Source organism: Leopardus geoffroyi, chromosome B3 (assembly GCF_018350155.1).
Source record: "Leopardus geoffroyi isolate Oge1 chromosome B3, O.geoffroyi_Oge1_pat1.0, whole genome shotgun sequence".
In the NCBI taxonomy this organism is placed as follows: domain Eukaryota; kingdom Metazoa; phylum Chordata; class Mammalia; order Carnivora; family Felidae; genus Leopardus; species Leopardus geoffroyi.
The window spans coordinates 109471482-109485657 of record NC_059337.1 but is presented as its reverse complement, the minus strand read 5'-3'; the positions used below and the strand labels follow the sequence as shown (position 1 = coordinate 109485657).

General features: G+C 35.0%; 1 protein-coding gene across 1 annotated transcript in view; it reads left to right on the top strand.

The window, feature by feature from the left end:
- KCNH5 (potassium voltage-gated channel subfamily H member 5) overlaps nt 1–14176 on the top strand; it is a 302237-nt gene that overhangs the window by 192751 nt on the left and 95310 nt on the right. The gene's annotated exons all lie outside the window — the stretch shown is intronic.

Sequence of the window (14176 nt, the reverse complement as noted above, 5' to 3'; positions counted from 1 at the left end):
ATTATGGTTTCTGTAAACAACTGATTACTCCATTTCCCTGAAACACTTGTTACGACTCAGAGTAATTTGCTGCATTCATCTAGAATTAACAGTGCTGCCGTCTCTTCGGGTTGATTTTATTTTTAATTTCTCCTTTGACTTTTTGCCCATCTAAAATTTAGAAAGAAACAGTTTTGCTTATAAACTAAAAAGTTCTATGTCTTCTATGCTGTCCTCTACTTAAATCTCTCCCCTTTCTCACACATATTTACAAAGCAACTTACAATTATTTATTTTCCTCTTCTCCTTACACAAATCTGTAAAGTGGAGACCACCTCATTCATCTGACATCTCTATTTTCTTATTTCTCATTTGTCTCTTCATGAAACCTCTTCTAATTCTTCCCATCTATTTCCTACCAGGGGCAAAGAAGGACCCAAAGTCCTCCTTAAAAAAAACAAATAAAAAAAAAATAAATTCTGATTTCCTACACCCAGCTGATTCACATCAAATATGCGGAATGGGTAGTAGGGCTTGAACACGAGTTTTAGAAAAAACTGATCTTGAACTGTTTTACTTTATAAGAATCAGTGGAGACCATTATTTTTAGGTACTGAATTTTTGACATGCTAATCAGAGAGTACATTACCTTCCTTGCCATTTCCCACAAATTTGATTTGTTCTTTTCATCATATGATGTTGACTTGGAGTTTTTCTTTAAGATCTGCTCAGTAAGCACCTTTCAATGTCAAAGGGAAAGAGCAAATGAACCAAACAATGTTCAGTCAGAGGAGTTTCATGTAGGTAGTTCTAAGTCAGAGCAGCTGTTGTTAGGAGCAGATGGTTGAGGGGATATTTAGGGACCAGACATGGAAGTGTTGAGGGAGGGAAGCCTTCAGAGGGAGTGCAGATGAGATACTTGGGGGTAATTATGTGAGGAATCATGAAAGAGGGTGAGATTTCCCCCTTCCAACAAGATGCAGTATTAATTTTCTAGTTAAACAGCCATTAAAGTGGAAGGTATGACCACAAACAGGAAAAAGACAAACCGCCTTCTGTGGAATTTGATTAATGTATGCCCAAGCCAGACAATATGTGGTTAAAAGGAGGGTGTCCAAAAAAAGGAAGAAAACCTTTCTCAGGGACACAGGTGAGGGTCAGTGTTTAGGACATCAGAAACATGATGTCCTTGGAGGTCCACATTCAGTGAAACTGAGATCAAGAGACAACTGTCTACCTTGTCAATCACCATCTCAGTCAGAAGCTTTTCTTTTCAGAAAATTCAGTGGAGTCACATGGCAGCTGGCAGAAAACATCAGTAAGATGATGGAATAATGGCCTTTTACATTTGAAAAGAGACTGACCTATACCTTAAGCCCAGATCTAGTAAGGGGCAAATTTTTGAGTCCCAGATGCTGGGTTAGTTCAGGAAGGGAGCTGAATAGATTCTCACAAACTTTAAGGACTTGCTTACCTGTCTGCTTCTTGATGGAGTTGGGGTATAGTGCAATGGCATGGGGAATGTCTGAAAGTGGACATACCATGCAGGAGGAAACAATTTCTGGGTTCCTATTATTTACCACTTTCTTTTTGTTTGGTTTGCCTGTTCATCATTTGTGGCAACAGAAATGTACTTCTGATTAGTAGAGTATCCAAAGAGAGGAGAATAATAGGGAAAAAAGATTGGGAAGCTAATACTAAAGGTAAAATAAACCTTTAGTTCAAATGAAAAGATTCTTAAAGAAATAAGTCAAAGTATTAAAGTGGGTTAGCTTTTGGATAAGAAAAAATCATGGGGGCGCCTGGGTGGCTCAGTTGGTTAAGCATCTGATTCTTGACTTTGGCTCATGGTTTGTGGGATCTAGCCCTGTGTCAGGCTCTGTGCTGACAGTGCACAGAGCCTTCTTGAGATTCTCTCTCTCCCTCTCCTCCCCCACTTGTGTGAGCGCACTATCTCTCTCAACATAAATAAACATTAAAAAAAAAAAAAGAAAAAAGAAAAAATCATGCCTCTAACTGAATGGAAAGCCAGAAAGAGTAGTTTTTGACTAATGGGAGAAGCAGAGTTAAATAACTGTGGCAAATACGAAAGCTTTGTTATGCATGTATAAAACATATCTGAAGTTTAATTTGATGTGGCAGCGAACTCTCCATGCCTGTATTGATTTCTCCCAGCCTATTAAGAAAATCCCCACCCAAAGACATGAGAGGTAAGCCGTGACAGAGCTATAAATAAAGGGATATATGCTAAAGTCTGGGCCTGGGAAGGAGGTATATGAGATTCTCACTAATTGCAGAGTCAATGAGGCTGAATTTTAAAATGTATCCTTACAGAAACAGACTCTTAGCCCTGAGAACAAACTGATGGTTACCAAAGGGGATGTGTGAAACAGGTGGTGGGGATGAAGGAGTGCACTTGTGATGAGCATCAGGTGTTGCATGGAAGTGATGAATCACTATATTGTACATCTGAAACTAATGTTACACTGCATGGGAACTAACTGGAATTTAAATAAAAACTTTAAAACAATGTATTCCTGGGGCTCCTGGGTGGCTCAGTCGGTTGGGCGTCCGACTTCGGCTCGGGTCATGATCTTGCAGTTCATGGGTTCGGGCCCCACATTGGGCTCTGTGCTGAATGCTTGCTTGGAGCCTGGAGCTCGGATTCTGTGTCCCTTTCTCTCTCTGCCCCTCCCCCTGCTTGTGCTCTGTCTCACTCTGTCTCTCAAAAATAAATAAATGTAAAAATAAATAAATAAATAAATAAGTAAATAAATAAATAATGCATTCTTACCACACCATATCCTATACTGAACCAAAAGAAAAAAAAAATTGTCATTCTACTTTGGTTTAGTAGAGAAACTAACAACCACAGCAGAAAACCCACATGCCTGTTAGGTAGGCATTCAGTAATTTGACAAATAAATAGTATATATAACATATAATTTTAAAATATGATAATAAAGTATCCACATATAGACACAAGAATTAGTAGCCAAAGCAAAAAATGGGAATAAATATCTCAGAACTAGAGTTTACTATGGATAAGAACTGAATGTAAGTTACAGGACATATCACAAAGAAGGAATTGATATATTATTTAGTGTAATTATAAAATGAGCTAAAGATCTAAGAAAATATTTAATGAGGGTTTCCCATATGGCCTAACATAAATATCAGATGGACTGAGTTAAATGCAAAAAATGAGAAACCATAAACTAGTAAAAATAAACTATGTAAACATGTTTAATTTATCTTTGTACATATTAAAGCAATGGAATACATAACAAAGTAACTGGTGAATAGATTTGGCTAGAAAATATAAAATCTTTCACACCAAAAACCATGAAAATGAAAATAAGATAGAATATTTGGAACAAATATCACAAATGAAAGGTTAATTACCTTAATATGTAAAATGATTTTGTAAATCAATAAGAATTAAGATGTCTGAGGAGAAAAATTACCTGAGTACATAGTTTATATAAATATACAAAAATACAAATTATTAATAAACACACAAAAATACTATTTTAACTTGTAATAAATACTGAAACAGCAAGAGACCATTTTTAATATTTCAGATTGACAAAGATAATGGCCACTCTTGGCAAATGCTGTAGTGACTGACACTATCATATAATTCTGGTTTATATGTAATTTGGTATAGCATTTCCTTTTTTGTTTATTTATTTTTGAGAGAGAGAGAGAAAGATAGAGCCTGAGTGAGGGTGGGGGACGGGCAGAGAGAGGGAGAGAGAGCATGCCAAGCAGGCTCCATGCTGTCATCTCAGAGCCCAATGTGGTTCAAACCCACAAATCATGAGATTATGATCTGAGCTGAAATCAAGAGTCAGTCACTTAACTGACTGACCCACCCAGGTGCTCTGGTATGGTATGGCATTTCTTGAAAGCAGTTTGATTAAAATAATATCTTAAGTTAGGGGGATATTCTAGAGCTCAGTCCTTGTGCCTCTTCTCTTTCCTATCCATATTCTCTTCTTCAGTGATATCTTGCAATCTTATGACTTTAAAATATGTGTTAACCCTTCCCAAATCTATATACTCGTCTTGGACCTGTTCTGGAACTATGGACTCTCCTATCCAACTGCCTACTCACATCCGGTGAGACGATCCAGAACTGAACTTCTCATCATCTCCCATAAACCTGCTCCACTGAACATTCTTCCCTAATGCAATTAATGGAAACTCCACTCCTCAGTTGCTTAGACAAACGTCCCCCTATTAAAACCTCCACCAAATCCTGCTAGTTCCACCTCTAGTTCTAACCCCCTCCATTTCTGGTCCAAGTCACCATTATGTCCTACCTGGGTTGTTGTATAGGATACAGTAAATATTGTATTGCAGATATTGTATTGCAGATAACAGTAGATATTGTATTGCAGTATACTTTCAGCAGAGCAGCCAGTGAGTTTATATGGCTTTCATAATAAAGCTTTCTTCCTATCTATCTTCTATTAATCACATATTCATCTGTATTGCAGGCTCTTTTGATAATAATAATGAAGTTGACTGAGCTTGTTAAAATACAAGGGTGAAAAAAAAGGAAATGAAAGATTGATGATAGTAATCAAATAAATTCTGTAATTCACAATCTCAGAACTATGAACATAGCTGAGGTTGTAGCTTTAGTAAACAGCATCTGAGTTTTAACAATTATCCCGTATTTGACATGAGAGACCTCCATTCAACTTTCTGTTCCTCAGTGAGCCAAATACTTTGTCTTACTATATGTTTCTTGTCTCACGTTTTGTTGATGGTCTCTTTCAGATATTTTATTAATGTTGGTTGTTATCAGATTTAACTATGAGTATATACTGGAAAAGACTGAAATGTATGAAGTTAAATGTCTTTGTTCCATTGCTTCTCTTCTCTCATTTGTTCTAAAACAGCGATGTTTTTTTTTCAGTTGCTAGTACAATAGAACTTAATGATGCATTGCAGCTAATTAGAGACGAACCTTTGCCCCAATTACTGAGATTTCCTTCTATCGTTTCCACATATGTAGTTTTATAGATTTTTTTTAAGTCAGCTTTACCCCCGCAAGCAAATTAATCACTGTGATTTAACCCAGTCTTGCCTTACGTGAATAATGTTTTCTCTAATACAAATTGTGGCATTAAAGTCAGGACTTACATGGAGATTGTAGTATTTCTATCAGGAAAGCTTGCCTTAAGCAAGATATTCTATATGGAACAGTACCTAGATTAATTTTATTTGGTTGAAAATATTTTGTTGACACCTAATTGTTACAATTGCTTTAGATTCTTTTTAATTTTAATAACCAAAATCCATCCTCTGGGCTGTGCTACTCGCTAACATTCTGTGCACTTAAAAGACTGAGAAATGGGTGGAATAAGTGAGGATTTAAAAAGGAAAAAGGAGATTATGGGAAAAAATAGAAAGGATGATGAAGCTTAAAACCTTATCATTTTTTATTTCTCACTGTCTCACTTTTTTTTCTAACATGCAATTTGAAAAAGAACAGTAGAAAAAAGCTCTTTGGTCTTCATTTCTTGTTTCATGTGTTTTATAATAAGCATAAAGTATCAGTAGGAAGATATCATTATATGAAAAGTTCTGGCAGAATTATGCAAAACATTCAGGCAGAAATATGCCTTTAGCATTAAAAAAAATTGAGATTTGAATATTTTCATATCTTGGATCATTTTTTAAACCAAATCTATCAAAGAAGTACTCTGCTTCTTCCAAATATGGTGGGCAATATATTTTTTCCTATAAGTTAAAATAATGTCCTTTTTAGTCAATTTACTTCTATATGTTATTTTTTAATTTAGAAAAGCATGTCTACATATTTTTCTTTGTATTCCTAAATGTGAAAAACAGCGATGACATTTTCATACCTGGCATCATTTCCTTGGTTCAATATTCAAATACTCCCAGAGGTTCCTATGACAATGGCACAGTTGGTTAAGCATCTGACTCTTGATCTCAGCTCAGGTCTTGATCTCAGAGTCTTGAGTTCAAGTCCTGTGTTGGGCTGTGTGCCGGACGTGGAGCCTACTTCAAAAAAAGATTAAAAAAAAAGGAGAGAAGACATCAGCCTTCCAAGAAAATCTCTGCAGACAAATGTGCTATGTTAAACATATCATGTAAATACATACATGTGAACATATTGAAATGAAACTGAATTGGTCTCAACATGCATTATAAAAGCACTCTTGTCTTTACTAGAGAGGTAATAATCATTCCAGTCCATATTAATCAGATCATAGATAAAATATTATGCTAGTAATTCTAGCTGGATATTTTATTTGATTTTTTTTATTGTTAAAAATTTATTTATTTTTTAAATATATGAAATTTATTGTCAAATTGGTTTCCATACAACACCCAGTTCTCCTCCCAACAGGTGCCCTCCTCAATACCCATCACCCACCCTCCCGTCCCTCCCACCCCCCCATCCACCCTCAGTTTGTTCTCAGTTTTTTTTTTTAATATATGAAATTTATTGTCAAATTGGTTTCCATACAACACCCAGTTCTCCTCCCAAAAGGTACCCTCCTCAATACCCATCACCCACCCCCCATCAGCCCTCAGTTTGTTCTCAGGTTTTAAGAGTCTCTTATGCTTTGGCTCTCTCCCACTCTAACCTCTTTTTTTTTTTTCCCTTCCCCTCCCCCATGGGTTCCTGTTAAGTTTCTCAGGATCCACATAAGAGTGAACACATATGGTATCTGTCTTTCTCTGTATGGCTTATTTCACTTAGCATAACATCTAGCTGGATATTTTAAAAGAAATACTATCAAATGACAGCACTCTTACCAGAAAGTAACCATGACGGCATGAAGTTCTGGGAATCTTGTTATATGGTGGATAATTAAAGGAAATATGAATATTTAGTTTGGCTAATTGAAGGCTTGGGGAGAGGTATGACAGGTGACTTAAAGTATTTTAAATTGCAGTGATCTAACTGCTTCAGGAGAAAATTAACTCCCTGCTGGTAAAGGATACAGGCAGAATGTAGTACACAATGAACTTGCAGGTCCTGACACTAATTTAATAATATTAAATATATTACATGATAATTGTGTCTGAATGATTTGGAGTACCATTACGTATCATATCTTATTTAAAATTCAGACACATATATTCAAGATATCCTATACCAAAAATGATAGAATAAGATTCTATAAGTCAGTAATTATTTCCCAACAATTATTTTATTAGTAGAGCTATGTACTCTGGTTTCACAAATGCAACTAATTGTTTTTTTCTATGGTTATAGAACAAATGCCATTTTTAAAAAATTCTGAGGAACACAAAATCCCTGATCGGGATAAGCTAGGCCTTGCCCAAGAAACAAGTGACATATATTTGACAAGTAATCTGTTTGTTGAAAGGGACTGCGTGGTCTATCCTTGTAAGGAACTATTCTATAGCCTGTTGTGGGAAAGCATCATGCCCCGAATTTCTGAAAACTCTGACTTTCTACCTATATATAAACATGGTCAGGGAACTTGACTATTGTCATGGCCATGTGTCTGGCTCATTTGTTACCCACAAAAATATTTTGAAGTATTCAGAATTATTATTAACATTTCTCCTTTCTAGCTGGCCTACAGGCTTTCTCTGAAAATGTGGACTTTATCTGAAGCTTCAATTTTATTTTTCCTTCCATTTATCAGAAATTAAAATAATACTCAAGGGTTTATTAGAAACATTACAAATAAAGGAGAACTTTTTAATATTTCTCTGATCATATTTCAGAACATTCAAGTGCATATGTAGTTTGTCAGGGCTTTTGGCATAGTTTAAGAGTGCTCCAATGCAAGATTTATATTATTGTCAGCTGATATGATTATTCATAAACTTCCTGTGTGTCAGGTAGCAGGCGGTATTATTTTTCTATAATAATGATAGGGAGGCATTGTATGACTAAAATAAATCCTGAGTGACCCACGCCTCTTGCTAGGAATATTAAATGTGTTCTTTTTATGTACCATGTTGAAATTACTTCAGTGTATTTCATTTTCTTACCAATATGCCACTGGTCTCTGAGGTAGGGACTAAGCAATTATTTGATAGTGTAGTCTAGGAATGAGAAGAAGGACTTGTTTATATAGGGCAATGGGTGAGTTTCCCAGTAGCATGGCTTTATATAGACCATGAGAACTGGGTTTCATTCTTCTGTGTTCACATCCACATTGGAGATAACCACCTTACTTATTTGGCTGGAAGATGAAAAGTACCCATGTAGTATCTGCGTATGAGAAGCAGCCACAAGTGCTAACAAATAATTTAGTCTGTTGTGCTTATAATTTATTTCTTCCTTTACCAGTTATAAATTATGAGAACTTGCTCATGTTTGGCATCATTTTTAATCTTCGTCTTTGCTGGTATTCTGTGTCATCTTTAAATTATAGATGAAAATAGAACCTCAATTGGAGAGACAGTTGGATGAATAAAATATTTCTATATACACACCCACTGAACACAAATACAAAACATATTTTAGACTTAGAGGAAAAGTTAAATCATGAATGAATCCACATACTGCAGACGGTTTGATAGTATGAGTAGGTGTGTGTATCCAACCTGCTATTTTGTTCTGAGCTGCCTTGATTGATCTGTTTTCAAACTCTCACTAGAGGAAATCTTCAGAAATGTCTATTAAAAAACCCATTTTTGAATAAGATCATAGTGTTACCTACAACTTTTGCGGTTTACTAGACAAAAGTAGAATTCTGCAGATGGTTGGATTTTATAAACTGAACTTTTTAAAAAAGATGTCTCCATTCCTGTGATTTCTGTCTTTGTTACTCTTTGACCGTGTTTGTTATATTTGATTTTTCTTCCAGGGCTCTGTGGCTTTCTATTCCTTACTCATTTTCCCATTTCTTTCCTGGTTCTTTTGATAATGCCTAAAAGATGCCTGTATTTTGGCTCAGGCTGATTGCTTTTTTTGATTTTGGATTCATTGATAGTCTATGAAGTACCGAAAAGCTACTTTTAGCTGCTTTACTAGTTGCCAAATAACCATAGGCATCTCTGTCTGGCACAGCAGAAGGCAGCAAGAGGTGGAGAAAATAAATACATTTAAAGAAAAAGAAAAATTGTTATGTATGAAAGATATTCCTCTAGTTGTTCACTGCCAATTTCCTGAGGTGCCACTTCATGCCCTCCTCCTGGGCATGGTCCTGGACAAGGAGAGGATCACATGGCTATGCAATCTGGTGGCATGAGTGTTGACCTGTCTTGAGACTGAGACCTTCAGGCATCTCTTGGCACATTAGCATTCTTTTTGATTTCTTTATTTCTGGAATTTTCTTGAGAAAGTCTTCACTTCCTTCATTTCTGAGATACAGGGTATTGCTGAGATACATGAGACATCAGTTAAAGAAGGATCTATACGATGGTAGAATTTATAAATAGGAAAACAGCCGTCCTTTAAAATTTACATCCACATCAAAGGGAACCTTGGTTTTGTAGGATATTGTAGTAATTGCTATGGAGTGGAAAATAAAGATAAACACAATCTCTGTTCTTGTGTTGCTCAGAGTCTAATGGGGGAGGAGATGTAAATAACCATAGAGATAAATGTATGATTCCAAATTGTGATGATGCTTGAAATACAATAAATGGAGCTATGTAAGATTTTTTAAAAAGGAGAGGGCGTGAATCTTATTTAGATGTGGGTTGAAGAAGGCAAGAGAGAAAGCTATAGAGTTTGGACATAAAATCTTATTAGAAACTGAAACTCTTCATGCATCTTATAATAACACACAAATTCCCTATGAGCTAATCATTAAGTAACTGGTTTGAAGGTGGAAAAGAGTAGAAAGGAAAAATCTAGGAAAAATCTCATCCATTAGGTATTAATAAATTATCAATTAACCAGTATTAAGCAACTGTGAATTGCCTGTACTTTCCACGTGTCGTAGAATAACTTCAACTGCTCATTCACATTGGTTAAAAATCTTACTGTAAAGCCAGTAACAATATATAAATTGACACAGGGCACATGGACTCCATTGGTACCTTCATTTGATTAAACCAATCAGCTTTGATTAAACCAATCGAAACTGTATCTGTTTCGAAGCAGTTCTGCTGCCTTTGTGGGCAAGTGTCAGAGAATAATACATTTATCACCAGAGTATAGCTTTCTGCATTCTGTTATTATCACCTCTACCAAGGATGAATAAATGTTAGAAGAATATTTTATAATCATCTTGTTTCTAAAATTTTTACTTAATAGAAATATGTAACTGTTACGTACAATTAGAAATACGACAGAAAAAGAAGAAAAGAGAATAAATCATCCACAATCCCACCACTCACAGAAATATAGCTTGCCACACTGATTCTGTGGTTTTGTGAACATATATTTATGCCATAAATATATACTACATAAACATTTCTATTATATTTAAAGGATATAGTATATATTTTAAATCTTCTATTATTAGATATTGAGATGTCTCAATATTGAGATGTCTTTATATTAAGATAAACACTGAGCATCTGGTTTGCCAGATCAAAGGGTACGTACATTTTATAGCTTATATTATTTATATAGTTTATTTCTTCTAAAAGATCAAATGAGCTATCACCAACATAGGTTCACATGTATCCTTTTTCAGAATAGCATTGTTAATATTGGGCATTAATCTTCTTTTAATTTTTATGAATTTAATAGGCCATTAATTTTAGTGTGTTTAATTTTTACTCTTTCCAACACATAAGTACTATGATTATTTTTATTTACTAGTATAGAAATAGTTTGAGAGAGATGAAATGACTTATTTTAAGTCACATATGATGAAATTGGGTTTGGACTAGGTCTGCATTATAGAGGAACATTCTGTTACTTGTTGCATATTATTATCAACTAATATGCTATGTATTAGTAGACAAATATCTCTTTATCACACCTTAATTTTTCCTGTTGTTAAAAAAAGTTTATTTATTTATTTATTTATTTATTTATTTATTTAGAACATGCACAGAAGTGGGGGGAGGGCAAAGAGAGAGAAGGAGAGAGAAAATCCCAAGCAGACGCTGCACTGACAGCATGACTCAGGGCTCGAACTCAGGAGCCGTGAGAGCATGACCTGCGCCGAAACCAAGAGTCAGATGCTTAAGTGGTTGAGTGCCCCAAGTTTTTCCAGTTTTTTTCCCTATGTGTTTATTTTTCCAAATTAAGTTTCTCTACTCTCCCTACTTATCATTTTCCTATACCCCCAAAAGGAATCCATGAACATTTGACTGGAATTGTATTGTTATCCTCTCAGAGTTGAGCCACACAGGACAGACCATCTGAAAACTTGTGCAGGTTGGTCAGGATGAGATATGGTGGGCTCATGAGAAGGAATTATAGAGCTTGGGCATAGCTCTTCTAATGCAGAGTTAGAAGTTCCACTTGTAGAAGTCAAGGTGAAGAACAAAGGATTGCACAGTTTGGATTGGAGGTAATGTAGGTAGGGTATGATGGGCAAAATGCTAGACCAGCAGTAAGGAGACTTGAGTTCTAGTTAGCTAGTCTTCCAGTCTAGTTGTCACGTGCCAGCAGGATGGATGAACAGTCACTTAAACTCACGCAGATTCGGGATATATATTCTTTCATGATATTTCCATTTCTAGGATTAAAATTTAAGCATATAATCTGGGAAGTTTTTGTTAGAAATAGTATTTTCCTTTTAGCATCCAGGAAAAATCAGAAGACTGTCTAGATTAAATAGTTTAATATTGTAACCTTGTATCAAACTTTATCTTGGGACACTGAATGAGAAATTAATGGGAAACAGCCTTTTTAGGGGAAACCAGTCACCATTAGAAGAGAAACAACCCAATCCAACCACCCAGTTGTTTCAGTTAAGATTCCTCTTGTCTAGGGTACAATTTAAAATGCTAGTACATCCAAGGGTGGGGGGGGGGGCGCTTGGGTGGCTCAGTTGGTTAAGTGTTCGACTTTGGCTCAGGTCGTGATCTAACAGGTCATGAGTTCAAGCCCCACTTCAGGCTCTCTGCCATCAGCACAGAGACCTTTTCAGATCCTCTGTCCCCCTCTCTTTCTGCCCCTCCCCTGCTCACATGCTCCCTCTGTCTGTCTCTCAAAAATAAATAAACATTTAAAAAAAAATGCTAGTACATCCAAAGAGAATTTCCCCCATTTAATCTGACAGTTAGTACTTGGCTTCAGAGTGTATTGTAAAAGTAATAAAATCAATGGTCACATAATTTTACATGTGTTTAATGATTCATACACTTCAATAAATAACAGAGCACAATATTAGAAGCAATTCATTTATCCAACCATTCTCAAGACAGTTGAGAACCATCCTTCCATATAGTAAGAACACAAATAAAACCTAAACCCCAAACCCCAAATCCTCTTTATTGTTAATGGTAACACTTCATTATCATTTTAATTTTCTGTTACAAGGACTTTGATTTAATAATGGCTTATTAACTTTGTAATAAAGTTTTGTATGGTTAGAGGGAAGATGAAAAATTTTTTCTAAAAGAAAGTAAAATTCTCTATGCTGGGAGCTGAAGCTTGACAAGAAGTGTTGTTGAGAATTCATAAATATTTAGGTAAATATTGATGCATAGGTTGATGTTTACTTTAAAGATCTGTTTCCTGTTCCAATCTTGAATATTACGTGTTGATTAAGCCTCTGTTTAGACTCAAGACATTGCTCCAGCCTCTATAATGCACAAGTGAATGAGACAGCCCTGCCACCTTGGGCTTGCATTCTCACAGGGCTGATCAAATCATTCTGCTTTCATTGACCTACTGATACTATTTTATGGTTACACCAAGAGGTACTTGGCCTCTGGGCCTGGGACACCTGGAAGAATGTAAACCAAGGATCAGAGGTAATGGAATACACATTTAGTGAATGTAATGGCAGAGAAAATGTGCTTCTAATTCCTAGGGTTCTGACTCTAAAGTCAATGCTCTTTGCCCTACATCAGTCAGTTATTCCATACATACTGTGTTCTAGATGCTATGCTACACACTGGAGATGAAACTGACCAAGATAGGCAGGGTCTTTGACACATGAAACTTACAGTTTAGGGGGCAGACAGAGAAGAATAATTATGTGAATAATTAACATTTTCTAATTCCTTAATAAAAATTTAAATGATTGTGAAGTGTTAGCATTCAAGGTAAATAAATATATGTATATACATATACATATACATATACATATACATATACATATACATATATATTTATATATATTTATAGATGCTTATATATAAATGCTTTAATATATAGATATATATTAAATATATATATTAAATCTATCTATGTATAGATATATTAAATACACACACACACACACACACATATATATATTTAACTTTGGTTTTCTTCTTTAACATAGAGAAGGATGGTTCTCACCTGCATCGAGAATGGTGGAGTAAATTCACTATTTCTAAACATAATGTACTCTGTATATATCGAAATATCTGAATCTTTATAGACATATTACAATTATGTGATCTTTGTTACTCTGTAATAATAGCCAGATGATAACAGGATTGTGACAATTCTTGCTTCTGTTTTTATTAATCAGTAAGAGATATATAATTTTACTAAACTGCATTGGTGTAATTATAATCAGGAACAATGAAACTTGGAATTTTAATGAGCTTGTGCTGCCTAACTTGGTGTGAATATTAGATTAATGTTAAGGTTTTCCAATATTGAAAAAAGGTTTTTGTATTCTTACTGGTGTTGGGGTTGGGAAAACTGCTTTCATTTGTACAGTCATTTACTATGTAACATTTCAAAAATGTATACAAATTTTATTTTCTTAAGTCCCTTGTAAGAACCCAAGTTCCCTTAAGAGCTCAATATTTTAATGAACAGATATCAGAAAGCCATCAAACTAATTACTTACATAAGACACATATACAACAGAAATGCCTGGTTGTATAGTCTAAACTTGGTGGGTGCTAGAGCTAATATTCTTGATATTCAATTTACCTGTAATTGGTTTTAAGAAAATTCTTATATTGAAATCTTTCTACACATGCACAGAATTTCATTTATTTGGCTTTTTGAGGGCTGTTGTTGTAAAAGTTTCAAAAATAAGACAAAAGATTCAAAAACAAAACAAAACAAACAAGCAAATAAAACCAACAGTCTGATTTTCTTTCTTCACACTTCATTTTTAAAGTATTCTATATAAGATTCGAA